Source organism: Ascaphus truei, chromosome 12 (assembly GCF_040206685.1).
Source record: "Ascaphus truei isolate aAscTru1 chromosome 12, aAscTru1.hap1, whole genome shotgun sequence".
NCBI lineage: Eukaryota > Metazoa > Chordata > Amphibia > Anura > Ascaphidae > Ascaphus > Ascaphus truei.
The window spans coordinates 18,901,975-18,914,020 of NC_134494.1; positions in this window are offsets into that span (position 1 = coordinate 18,901,975).

Sequence of the window (12,046 nt, forward strand, 5' to 3'; positions counted from 1 at the left end):
CTTTCTTACTGTACTACATGTAAGTGAAATTGATGTTACAGTTTAATGTAAAAATGGCAGTAACGCTTTGCAAACCAATGCATTGCCGGCACCTGCGGCAGCAAAGTGGTTAAGTGCTTATAGGGAAGTAGTGATAGCAGCAGTAATATCAGTTCTCAACCCAGTAAGTGTGTGAGGTGTAGCAGAATGGCAGCAGTAAGTATAAATACAACCGGTGAAAAGGGGGTAATCTTAGGGTTACTTTTTGACCTATTTAGTCGGTCCATTTTCCCCACATAAAGAGAAACCTTAAGCCAAATGTTTATACAGTAGTTGGCCCAGATCTACTAAATGGTACTAAGCCTTTGTGTAACTTAAAACGGCAGTCACAATTAGGGGGCAAAAACAACTTAATGTCCTTTTAAAGGAGCAGTTCCTCCTGCTTCCTTTTTTAACCCCCTGTAACAGGGACTTATCCCTGTTAAATAAAGCAGTTTCAGAGCTCTGAGAATCCAGCAGAGAGATAGTTGATTGCTTCCACTCAATTAACTAGTCTCCATCTGGACTAATGAGAGCTCTGTAGAAAGCCTCATGTGAGACACAGGAAAGAGATTCCTTAGCTCACATTTGGGCTGACATAAGGAGAAGGAGAACTGACAAGAGTTTTTCCTGAGCATACAACTATGCTGACAGAGGAAGGACCCGACTGTTATTCCTGGGAGCGGTTTGACTGCAAATGCCTGCAGCTGGAGAACCAGATAAGACTTTATTATACATTTGCTCCCTGAGAAAGATGTTATATGTTTTTGGGACTGGAAACTGGCTAAACCAGCCAGCCACAGCTATATAGGGCATATACAGTACTGTCTACTTATTCTCCAAAGTGGGGTAGGTTTTTCTTTTATGTTTGGTGTTTACATTGTTTAAACGAATGAAATGGCAATAAAGCCGTATATTAATTTCACCCTAAAACAGTCTCCATTTGCATACCTCTGCACACATCTCTTACACCCCCCTCCATTATTTTACAGGGTGGGAACCTATGTCCAGGATGGGAACCCTTGAGCCAAACTCCACTATGTTAAGCTCCAAGAACCCCCCAGTTTACGCAATACTTACCATTGAAGTTGCTAGATTTAAATCTCCTTCAGGGGAAACAAAATTGCATTATAAGAACCTCATCGGTTGTGGCTTCCTATTGGACGGCCATTTAAATCCCCTTTAAACACCAGAAAGTAATACCAGTAGCTTCATCAGTAATATCTCAGGAACCAGAGGCACCTGGGAACTGAAAATAGTGCGGTTCAGCTTTGGAGGTTAAGGTGGATGGCTTTTGTGTTTGGATTTCTTAGAAAGATTTAATATCCCTAAAATAAAATGCTCACTTATTTGGTTCTTGTCTATGCAGTAATTCAAGGGTGGTCAACTCGTGACCCGCATTTGGGATTGCGGGGAGGGGGGAATTGGAAAGGAGAGGAGGGGGAATTGGAAGGGAGAGGAGGGGGGGGGGAATTGAGAGTGTAAGAAGGGTGGGTGGGGAGTTAGAGGAGGGGGGAAATGGGGAGTGAGAGGAGGGGGGGGGAAATGGGAGTGAGAGGAGGGGGGAATGGGTAGTGAGAGGAGGGGGGGATGGGGAGTGAGAGGAGGGGGGATGGGGGGTGAGAGGAGGGGGGGAAATGGGGAGTGAGAGGAGGGGGGGGAAATGGGGAGTGAGAGGAGGGGGGGAAATGGGAGTGAGAGGAGGGGGGGAATGGGGAGTGAGAGGAGGGGGGGAAATGGGGAATGAGAGGAGGGTGGGAAATGGGGAGTGAGAGGACGGTGGGAAATGGGGAGTGAGAGGAGGGGAGGAATTGGGAGTGAGAGGAGGGGGGAATGGGGAGTGAGAGGAGGATGGGAAATGGGGAGTGAGAGGAGGGGGGGAATGGGGAGTGAGAGGAGGGGGGAATGGGGATTGAGTGGAAGGGGGGATGGGGTGTTAGAGGAGGGGGGGAATGGGGAGTGAGAGGATGGGGGGAAATGGGGAATGAGAGGAGGGGGGAAGGGGGACTGAGAGGAGGGGGGAATGGGGAGTGAGAGGAGGAGGAATGGGGAGTGAGAGGAGGGGGGGAATGGGGAGTGAGAGGAGGGAGGAATGGGGAGTGAGGGGAGGGGGAATTGGAAGGGAGAGGAGGTGGGGGATTGAGAGTGAGAGAAGGGGGGGTGGGGAGTTAGAGGAGGGGGGAAATGGGGAGCGAGAGGCGGGGGGGGAAATGGGGAGTGAGAGGAGGGGGGGGGGAATGGGGAGTGAGAGGAGGGGGGGAATGGGGAGTGAGAGGATGGGGGGTGAGAGGAGGGGGGGAAATGGGGAGTGAGAGGAGGGGGGAAATGGGGAGTGAGAGGAGGGTGGGAAATGGGGAGTGAGAGGAGGGGGGAATGGGGATTGAGAGGAAGGGGGGATGGGGTGTTAGAGGAGGGGGGGGGTGTTAGAGGAGGGGGTAATGCGGAGTGAGAGGAGGGGGGAATTTGGAGTGAGAGGAAGGGGGAATTTGGAGTCAGAGGGGGAATTTGGAGTGAGAATAGGGGGAATTGGGAGTAAGAAGAGGAATTGGTATTGAGAAGAGGAGGGGAATTGGGAGTGAGAGGAGGGGAGGAATGGGGGAGTGAGAGGAGGGGGGAATAGGGAGTGAGAAGAGGGGGGAATGGGGAGTGAGAGGAGGGGGGTGAATGGGGATTGAGTGGAAGGTGGGATGGGGTGTTAGAGGAGGGGGGAATGTGGAGTGAGAGGAGGGGGGAATGGGGAGTGAGAGGAGGAGGAATGGGGAGTGAGAGGAAGGGGGGAATGGGGAGTGAGAGGAGGGGGGAATGGGGAGTGAAAGGAGGGGGGGGAATGGGGAGTGAGAGGAGGGGGGGGAATGGGGAGTGAGAGGAGGGGGGGAATGGGGAGTGAGCGGAGGGGGGAATGGGGAGTGAGCAGAGAGGGAATGGGGAGTGAGAGGAGAGGGAATGGGGAGTGAGAGAAGGGGGATTGGGGAGTGAGAGGACAGGGAATGGGGAGTGAGAGGAGGGGGGGAATGGGGAATGAGAGGAGGGGGGAAGGGGGACTGAGAGGAGGGGGGAATGGGGAATGAGAGGAGGGGGGAAGGGGGACTGAGAGGAGGGGGGAATATGGAGTGAGAGGAGGAGGAATGGGGAGTGAGAGGAGGGGGGGAATGGGGAGTGAGAGGAGGGAGGAATGGGGAGTGAGGGGAGGGGGAATTGGAAGGGAGAGGAGGTGGGGGGGATGTGAGAGTGAGAGAAGGGGGGGTGGGGAGTTAGAGGAGGGGGGAAATGGGGAGTGAGAGGGGGGGGGGAAATGGGGAGTGAGAGGAGGGGGGGAATGGGGAGTGAGAGGAGGGGGGGAAATGGGGAGTGAGAGGAAGGGGGAAATGGGGAGTGAGAGGAGGGTGGGAAATGGGGAGTGAGAGGAGGGGGGAATGGGGATTGAGAGGAAGGGGGGATGGGGTGTTAGAGGAGGGGGGGTGGGGTGTTAGAGGAGGGGGTAATGCGGAGTGAGAGGAGGGGGGAATTTGGAGTGAGAGGAAGGGGGAATTTGGAGTCAGAGGGGGGAATTTGGAGTGAGAATAGGGGGGAATTGGGAGTAAGAAGAGGAATTGGTATTGAGAAGAGGAAGGGAATTGGGAGTGAGAGGAGGGGAGGAATGGGGAGTGAGAGGAGGGGGGAATAGGGAGTGAGAAGAGGGGGGAATGGGGAGTGAGAGGAGGGGGGTGAATGGGGATTGAGTGGAAGGTGGGATGGGGTGTTAGAGGAGGGGGGAATGTGGAGTGAGAGGAGGGGGGAATGGGGAGTGAGAGGAGGAGGAATGGGGAGTGAGAGGAAGGGGGGAATGGGGAGTGAGAGGAGGGGGGAATGGGGAGTGAAAGGAGGGGGGGGAATGGGGAGTGAGAGGAGGGGGGGGAATGGGGAGTGAGAGGAGGGGGGGAATGGGGAGTGAGCGGAGGGGGGGAATGGGGAGTGAGCAGAGAGGGGAATGGGGAGTGAGAGGAGAGGGAATGGGGAGTGAGAGGAGGGGGGAATGGGGTGTGAGAGGAGGGGGAATGGGGAGTGAGAGGAGGGGGATTGGGGAGTGAGAGGACAGGGAATGGGGAGTGAGAGGAGGGGGGGAATGGGGAATGAGAGGAGGGGGGAAGGGGGACTGAGAGGAGGGGGGAATGGGGAATGAGAGGAGGGGGGAAGGGGGACTGAGAGGAGGGGGGAATATGGAGTGAGAGGAGGAATGGGGAGTGAGGGGAGGGGGAATTGGAAGGGAGAGGAGGTGGGGGGGATTGAGAGTGAGAGAAGGGGGGGGGGGGGGAGTTAGAGGAGGGGGGAATGGGGAGTGAGAGGGGGGGGGAAATGGGGAGTGAGAGGAGGGGGGGAATGGGGAGTGAGAGGAGGGGGAAATGGGGAGTGAGAGGAGGGGGGAAATGGGGAGTGAGAGGAGGGTGGGAAATGGGGAGTGAGAGTAGGGGGGAATGGGGATTGAGAGGAAGGGGGTGAATGGGGAGTGAAAGGAGGGGGGGAATGGGGAGTGAGCGGAGGGGGGGAATGGGGAGTGAGAGGAGAGGGAATGGGGAGTGAGAGGAGGGGGAATGGGGTATGAGAGGAGGGGGGAATGGGGAGTGAGAGGAGGGGGGATGGGGTGTTAGAGGAGGGGGGTGGGGTGTTAGAGGAGGGGGGTAATGCGGAGTGAGAGGAGGTGGGAATTTGGAGTGAGAGGAGGTGGGGAATGGGGAGTGAGAGGAGGGGGGAATGGGGAGTGAGAGGAGGGGGGAATGGGGAGTGAGAGGAGGGGGGAATGGGGAGTGAGAGGAGGGGGGGAATGGGGGAGTAAAGGAGGGGGGAATGGGGAGTGAGAGGAGGTGAGGAATGGGGAGTGAGAGGAGGGGGGAATGGGGAGTAAGAGGAGTGTGGAATGGGGAGTGAGAAGAGGTGGGGAATGGGGGAGTGAGAGGAGGGGGGAATGGGGAGTGAGAGGAGGCGGGAATGGGGACTGAGAGGTGGGGTGAATGGGGGACTGAGCGGAGGAGGGAGTGGGAGGAGGGGGGGGTGGGAGGAGGGGGGAATGGGGAGTGAAAGGAGGGGGGAATGGGGAGTGAGAGGTTGGGAGGAATGGGGAGTGAGAGGAGGTAGGAATGGGGAGTGAGAGGAAGGGGAATGGGGAGTGAGAGGAGGGTGGAATGGGGAGTGAGAGGAGGGGAGGAATGGGGAGTGGGAGGAGGTGGGAATGGGGAATGAGAGGAGGGGGGAATGGGGAGTGAGAGGAGGTGGGAATGGGGAATGAGAGGAGGGGAGAATGGGGAGTGAGAGGAGGGGAGGAATGGGGAGTGAGAGGAGGGGACGAATGGGGAGTGAGAGGAGGGGGGAATGGGGAGTGAGAGGAGGGGAGGAATGGGGAGTGAGAGGAGGAGGGAATGGGGAGTGAGAGGAGGTGGGAATGGGGAGTGAGAAGAGGGTAGGAATGGGGAGTGAGAGGAGGGGGGAATGGGGAGTGAGAGGTGGGGGGAATGGGGAGTGAGAGGAGGCAGGAATGGGGAGTGAGCGGAGGGGGAATGGGGGAGTGAGAGGAGGTGGGGAATGGGGAGTGAGAGGAGGGGGGAATGGGGAGTGAGAGGAGGGGGGAATGGGGAGTGAGAGGAGGCAGGAATGGGGAGTGAGCGGAGGGGGGGAATGGGGAGTGAGAGGAGGTGGGGAATGGGGAGTGAGAGGAGGGGGGAATGGGGAGTGAGAGGAGGGGGGAATGGGGAGTGAGAGGAGGGGGGAATGGGGAGTGAGAGGAGGGGGGAATGGGGAGTGAGAGGAGGCAGGAATGGGGAGTGAGCGGAGGGGGGAATGGGGAGTGAGAGTAGGTGGGGAATGGGGAGTGAGAGGAGGGGGGAATGGGGAGTGAGCAGAGGGGGAAATGGGGAATGAGAGGAGGGGGATTTGGGAGTGAGAGGACAGGGAATGGGGAGTGAGAGGAGGGGAATGGGGAGTGAGAGGAGGGGGGAATGTGGAGTGAGAGGAGGGGGAATGGGGAGTGAGAGGAGGTGGGGAATGGGGACTGAGCGGAGGGGAGAATGGGGAGTGAGCAGAGGGGGAAATGGGGAATGAGAGGAGGGGGATTTGGGAGTGTGAGGAGGGGGGAATGCGGAGTGAGAGGTGGGGGGAATGGGGAGTGAGAGGAGGCAGGAATGGGGAGTGAGCGGAGGGGGGGAATGGGAGTGAGAGGTGGGGGAATGGGGAGTGAGAGGTGGGGGGAATGGGGAGTGAGAGGAGGCAGGAATGGGGAGTGAGAGGTGGGGGGAATGGGGAGTGAGAGGAGGCAGGAATGGGGAGTGAGCGGAGGGGGAATGGGGAGTGAGAGGAGGTCGGGAATGGGGAGTGAGAGGAGGGGGGAATGGGGAGTGAGAGGTGGGGGGAATGGGTAGTGAGAGGAGGGGAATGGGGAGTGAGAGGAGGGGGGAATGGGGAGTGAGAGGTGGGGGGAATGGGGAGTGAGAGGAGGCAGGAATGGGGAGTGAGCGGAGGGGGGAATGGGGAGTGAGAGGAGGTGGGGAATGGGGAGTGAGAGGAGGGGGGAATGGGGAGTGAGAGGAGGGGGGAATGGAGAGTGAGAGGAGGCTGGAATGGGGAGTGAGCGGAGGGGGAATGGGGAGTGAGAGGAGGTGGGGAATGGGGAGTGAGAGGAGGGGGAATGGGGAGTGAGAGGAGGGGGGAATGGGGAGTGAGAGGAGGGGGGAATGGGGAGTGAGAGGAGGGGGGAATGGGGAGTGAGAGGAGGGGGGAATGGGGAGTGAGAGGAGGCAGGAATGGGGAGTGAGAGGAGGCAGGAATGGGGAGTGAGCGGAGGGGGGAATGGGGAGTGAGAGGAGGTGGGGAATGGGGAGTGAGCGGAGGGGGAATGGGGAGTGAGCGGAGGGGGGAATGGGGAGTGAGAGGAGGGGGGAATGGGGAGTAAGAGGAGGGGGGAATGGGGAGTGAGAGGAGGTGGGGAATGGGGAGTGAGAGGAGGGGGGAATGGGGAGTAAGAGGAGGGGGGAATGGGGAGTGAGAGGAGGTGGGGGAATGGGGAGTGAGAGGAGGGGGGAATGGGGAGTGAGAGGAGGCGGGGAATGGGGAGTGAGAGGTGGGGTGAATGGGGACTGAGCGGAGGAGGGAGTGGGAGGAGGGGGGGTGGGAGGAGGGGGGAATGGGGAGTGAGAGGAGGGGGAATGGGGAGTGAGAGGAGGGGAGGAAATGGGGAGTGAGAGGAGGTGAGAATGGGGAGTGAGAGGAAGGGGGAATGGGGGAGTGAGAGGAGGGGGGAATAGGGAGTGAGAGGAGGGGAGGAATGGGGAGTGAGAGGAGGTGGGAATGGGGAATGAGAGGAGGGGGGAATGGGGAGTGAGAGGAGGTGGGAATGGGGAATGAGAGGAGAGGGGAATGGGGAGTGAGAGGAGGGGAGGAATGGGGAGTGAGAGGAGGGGAGGAATGGGGAGTGAGAGGAGGGGGAATGGGGAGTGAGAGGAGGGGGAGGAATGGGGAGTGAGAGGAGGAGGGGAATGGGGAGTGAGAGGAGGTGGGAATGGGGAGTGAGAGGAGGGGAGGAATGGGGAGTGAGAGGAGGGGGGAATGGCGAGTGAGAGGAGGGGAGGAATGGGGAGTGAGAGGAGGAGGGAATGGGGAGTGAGAGGAGGTGGGAATGGGGAGTGAGAGGAGGGGAGGAATGGGGAGTGAGAGGAGGGGGGAATGGGGAGTGAGAGGAGGGAGGAATGGGGAGTGAGAGGAGGTGGGAATGGGGAGTGAGAGGAGGGGAGGAATGGGGAGTGAGAGGAGGTGGGAATGGGGAGTGAGAGGAGGGGGGAATGGGGAGTGAGAGGAGGGGAGGAATGGGGAGTGAGAGGAGGTGGGAATGGAGAGTGAGAGGAGGGGGGAATGGGGAGTGAGAGGAGGTTAGGAATGGGGAGTGAGAGGAGGTGGGAATGGGGAGTGAGAGGAGGGAGGAATGGGGAGTGAGAGGAGGGGGGAATGGGGAGTGAGAGGAGGGAGGAATGGGGAGTGAGAGGAGGTGGGAATGGGGAGTGAGAGGAGGGGAGGAATGGGGAGTGAGAGGAGGTGGGAATGGGGAGTGAGAGGAGGGGGGAATGGGGAGTGAGAGGAGGGGAGGAATGGGGAGTGAGAGGAGGGGGAATGGGGAGTGAGAGGAGGGGAGGAATGGGGAGTGAGAGGAGGGGAGGAATGGGGAGTGAGAGGAGGGGAGGAATGGTGAGTGAGAGGAGGGGGGGAATCAGGAGTGAGAGGAGGGGGGAATGGGGAGTGAGAGGAGGTGGGTAATGGGGAGTGAGAGGAGGGGAGGAATGGGGAGTGAGAGGAGTGGAGGAATGGGGAGTGAGAGGAGGGGAGGAATGGGGAGTGAGAGGAGGTGGGAATGGGGAGTGAGAGGAGGGGAGGAATGGGGAGTGAGAGGAGGGGGGAATGGGGAGTGAGAGGAGGTGGGAATGGGGAGTGAGAGGAGGGGAGGAATAGGGAGTGAGAGGAGGGGAGGAATGGGGAGTGAGAGGAGGGGGGGAATGGGGAGTGAGAGGAGGGGAGGAATGGGGAGTGAGAGGAGGGGGGAATGGGGAGTGAGAGGAGGTGGGAATGGGGAGTGAGAGGAGGGGAGGAATGGGGAGTGAGAGGAGGTGGGAATGGGGAGTGAGAGGAGGGGAGGAATGGGGAGTGAGAGGAGGGCGGAATGGGGAGTGAGAGGAGGGGAGGAATGGGGAGTGAGAGGAGGGGGGAATGGGGAGTGAGAGGAGGGGAGGAATGGGGAGTGAGAGGAGGGGGGAATGGGGAGTGAGAGGAGGTGGGAATGAGGAGTGAGAGGAGGGGGGGAATGGGGAGTGAGGAGGATGGGAGGAATGGGGAGTGAGAGGAGGGGAGGAATGGGGAGTGAGAGGAGGGGGGAATGGGGAGTGAGAGGAGGGGGGAATGGAGAGTGAGAGGAGGCTGGAATGGGGAGTGAGCGGAGGGGGGAATGGGGAGTGAGAGGAGGTGGGGAATGGGGAGTGAGAGGGGGGGGGGAATGGGGAGTGAGAGGAGGGGGGAATGGGGAGTGAGAGGAGGGGGGAATGGGGAGTGAGAGGAGGGGGGAATGGGGAGTGAGAGGAGGGGGGAATGGGGAGTGAGAGGAGGCAGGAATGGGGAGTGAGAGGAGGCAGGAATGGGGAGTGAGCGGAGGGGGGAATGGGGATTGAGAGGAGGTGGGGAATGGGGAGTGAGCGGAGGGGGGAATGGGGAGTGAGCGGAGGGGGGAATGGGGAGTGAGAGGAGCGGGGAATGGGGAGTAAGAGGAGGGGGGAATGGGGAGTGAGAGGAGGTGGGGAATGGGGAGTGAGAGGAGGGGGGAATGGGGAGTAAGAGGAGGGGGGAATGGGGAGTGAGAGGAGGTGGGGAATGGGGAGTGAGAGGAGGGGGGAATGGGGAGTGAGAGGAGGCGGGAATGGGGAGTGAGAGGTGGGGTGAATGGGGACTGAGCGGAGGAGGGAGTGGGAGGAGGGGGGGTGGGAGGAGGGGGGAATGGGGAGTGAGAGGAGGGGGGGAATGGGGAGTGAGAGGAGGGGAGGAATGGGGAGTGAGAGGAGGTGAGAATGGGGAGTGAGAGGAAGGGGGAATGGGGGAGTGAGAGGAGGGGGGAATGGGGAGTGAGAGGAGGGGAGGAATGGGGAGTGAGAGGAGGTGGGAATGGGGAATGAGAGGAGGGGGGAATGGGGAGTGAGAGGAGGTGGGAATGGGGAATGAGAGGAGAGGGGAATGGGGAGTGAGAGGAGGGGAGGAATGGGGAGTGAGAGGAGGGGAGGAATGGGGAGTGAAAGGAGCGGGGAATGGGGAGTGAGAGGAGGGGAGGAATGGGGAGTGAGAGGAGGAGGGAATGGGGAGTGAGAGGAGGTGGGAATGGGGAGTGAGAGGAGGGGAGGAATGGGGAGTGAGAGGAGGGGGGAATGGGGAGTGAGAGGAGGGGAGGAATGGGGAGTGAGAGGAGGAGGGAATGGGGAGTGAGAGGAGGTGGGAATGGAGAGTGAGAGGAGGGGGGGAATGGGGAGTGAGAGGAGGTTAGGAATGGGGAGTGAGAGGAGGTGGGGAATGGGGAGTGAGAGGAGGGGAGGAATGGGGAGTGAGAGGAGGGGGGAATGGGGAGTGAGAGGAGGGAGGAATGGGGAGTGAGAGAAGGGGAGGAATGGGGAGTGAGAGGAGGGGAGGAATGGGGAGTGAGAGGAGGTGGGAATGGGGAGTGAGAGGAGGGGAGGAATGGGGAGTGAGAGGAGGTGGGAATGGGGAGTGAGAGGAGGGGGGAATGGGGAGTGAGAGGAGGGGAGTAATGGGGAGTGAGAGGAGGTGGGAATGGGGAGTGAGAGGAGGGGAGGAATGGGGAGTGAGAGGAGGGGGGAATGGGGAGTGAGAGGAGGTGGGAATGGGGAGTGAGAGGAGAGGAGGAATGGGGAGTGAGAGGAGGTGGGAATGGGGAGTGAGAGGAGGGGAGGAATGGGGAGTGAGAGGAGGGCGGAATGGGGAGTGAGAGGAGGGGAGGAATGGGGAGTGAGAGGAGGTGGGAATGGGGAGTGAGAGGAGGTGGGAATGAGGAGTGAGAGGAGGGGGGAATGGGGAGTGAGAGGATGGGAGGAATGGGGAGTGAGAGGAGGGGAGGAATGGGGAGTGAGAGAGGGGGGAATGGGGAGTGAGAGGAAGTGGGAATGGGGAGTGAGAGGAGGGGAGGAATGGGGAGTGAGAGGAGGTGGGAATGGGGAGTGAGAGGAGGGGAGGATTGGGGAGTGAGAGGAGGGAGGAATGGGGAGTGAGAGGAGGTGGGGAATGGGGAGTGAGAGGAGGGGAGGAATGGGGAGTGAGATGAGGTGGGAATGGGGAGTGAGAGGAGGGGAGGAATGGGGAGTGAGAGGAGGTGAGAATGGGGAGTGAGAGGAGGGGGGAATGGGGAGTGAGAGGAGGTGGGAATGGGGAGTGGAGGAGGGGGGGAATGGGGAGTGAGAGGAGGGGGGAATGGGGAGTGAGAGGAGGGGAGGAATAGGGAGTGAGAGGAGGTGGGAATGGGGAGTGAGAGGAGGGGGGAATGGGGAGTGAGAGAAGGGGAGGAATGGGGAGTGAGAGGAGGGGGGAATGGGGAGTAAGAGGAGGTGGGAATGGGGAATGAGAGGAGGGGAGGAATGGGGAGTGAGAGCAGGTGGGAATGGGGAGTGAGAGGAGGGGAGGAATGGGGAGTGAGAGGAGGGGGGAATGGGGAGTGAGATGAGGTGGGAATGGGGAGTGAGAGGAGGTGGGAATGGGGAGTGAGAGGAGGGGAGGAATGGGGAGTGAGAGGAGGGTGGAATGGGGAGTGAGAGGAGGGGAGGAATGGGGAGTGAGAGGAGGGGGGAATGGGGAGTGAGAGGAGGTGGGAATGGGGAGTGAGAGGAGGGAGGAATGCGGAGTGAGAGGAGGGGGGGGAATGGGGAGTGAGAGGAGGGGAGGAATGGGGAGTGAGAGGAGGGGGGAATGGGGAGTGAGAGGAGGGGGGAATGGGGAGTGAGAGGAGGGGGGGAATGGGGAGTGAGCGGAGGGAGGAATGGGGAGTGAGAAGACGTGGGAATGGGGAGTGAGAGGAGGTGGGAATGGGAGTGAGAGGAGGGAGGAATGGGGAGTGAGAGGAGGTGGGAATGGGGAGTGAGAGGAGGTGGGAATGGGGAGTGAGAGGAGGTGGGAATGGGGAGTGAGTGGAGGGGAGGAATGGGGAGTGAGAGGAGGTGGAATGGGGAGTGAGAGGAGGGGAGGAATGGGGAGTGAGAGGAGGGTGGAATGGGGAGTGAGAGGAGGGGAGGAATGGGGAGTGAGAGGAGGGGGGAATGGGGAGTGAGAGGAGGTGGAATGGGAGTGAGAGGAGGGGAGGAATGCGGAGTGAGAGGAGGGGGGAATGGGGGAGTGAGAGGAGGGGAGGAATGGGGAGTGAGAGGAGGGGGGAATGGGGAGTGAGAGGAGGGGGGGAATGGGGAGTGAGAGGAGGGGGGAATGGGGGAGTGAGCGGAGGGGAGGAATGGGGAGTGAGAAGACGTGGGAATGGGGA